The sequence below is a fragment of the Tribolium madens genome, unplaced genomic scaffold, assembly GCF_015345945.1.
Source record: "Tribolium madens isolate multiple individuals breed KSU strain unplaced genomic scaffold, Tmad_KSU_1.1 Scaffold_7;HRSCAF=85;Tcas5.2_LG10, whole genome shotgun sequence".
Lineage (NCBI taxonomy): Eukaryota > Metazoa > Arthropoda > Insecta > Coleoptera > Tenebrionidae > Tribolium > Tribolium madens.
This window is the reverse complement of record NW_025401050.1, coordinates 9,894,018-9,895,541: the sequence shown is the minus strand read 5'-3', so window position 1 is coordinate 9,895,541 and position 1,524 is coordinate 9,894,018.

The following is a 1,524-nucleotide window of genomic DNA, read 5'->3' as shown; positions in this document are numbered from 1 at the left end:
AAGTTTTAAAGTTCTATTTTATATTTTTTTGGCAGCTTAATAACTAGAATTTTCTTTCTAAATTATTTTTTGTGGCTTTTCCTTAATTTTTTCACTGGTTTTACTATTCTTGTTTAAACTAAAATAAAACAATTGATAATACAAAATTTGGGAAGTCAAATTTAATTTTTTTGTTTCCATTTTAGGTACCTTAATATTTTACTTTTTATTTTGGTTTCTTTTCCCTTTTCAATTTTTAAGTTTCTTCCTTTTCTTAGCTTTATATTATTTTCATTTTTATCTTCATTTCCAAAACTTTTTTACTACTTGACTAGACTAATTTTCAATTTATGGTTTTCAACAGTCCACTTGCAAGGCTTTTGTTTTGTTTTTGATAACAAATTTTGGATCTATCTGATAACAAATTTGACAATTTTAGTTTTGTCATTAGTTTTCCTTAAAATTTTTAATTATATCATTTACTTATTTTTTTGTTTAATAATAATATACATATATATGATATATGATATAATCCAAAAAATAATAAATTCCGACGTAATTTTTGTTTCTATTTCTAAAAATTTTGTTCTCAAATCCTGTTTATTCTTTATTAATTCCTAATTCACGTTTTTTCTTTTATTATACATTTTACATTTTTATTCTTGCTTTTCTCCAAGTATTGATTGGAACTCAGTCTCTTATTTTCTTATTATTATCTATTTTTTTCTTAATTTGTTTCTTTAGTTTTATTATTCTTTTTTTCCTGAACTTCCTAAACTTACACGTATTATTCCTGGTTTTATCTTGTTTCATATTCTTGAAACTCCTAATAACATTCGTTATTTAAAAAAATATATTTTTAGCTTTGATTTTTTTGTTTGTTTGTTTATTGTTACATTCGTGTTTCTTCATCTTTTTTTGCTTTTTCCACTTTAAAAATCTAGTTTTTCTGAAATTTTTAATTATAATCTATTATTTATTTCTTTTGAGTAATTCTTCATTAATGAACACATTTTTCAAATAGTTTTTTTTGTTTAAATTCCTCACTTTTGTTTAAACTCCGTTTTCACATCCTGTTTATTTTTAATTCCCAAGATTTTTTACCCTTGTTCGACCTCAGTTTCTTATTTCCTCCCCCACTCAATTAATCACCCCAAACCCACCCAAACAGTTATTCAATCTGGCACAGAAACGACTCGAATTAGCCCAAGTTATGTTAAGTTTCCGAATTTGGTCGCTTGTTCTGTCATATCATCCCCCCCACCCCCACTGGTGGCTTTCCAATATGTACGGATCCCGAGGGATAATGGACGCAAAAACAGTTTGCAGAACAGTTGTTGGGAGATAGTTTGCAAACACTAGTTGTGTTCTTGTCGGCTATGTTTGCAACTGAATCAATAATAATAAAAAAATCACTAGATTTGCGATAAATTTAATTTATTTTTCACTAAACATCCTTGCAAATTTTGATTAACCTTCCCGTGATGAGTCATCGATCCGTCAAAAAATTTGTTAAACAATCAAATTCTTTGTTATATTTTTACA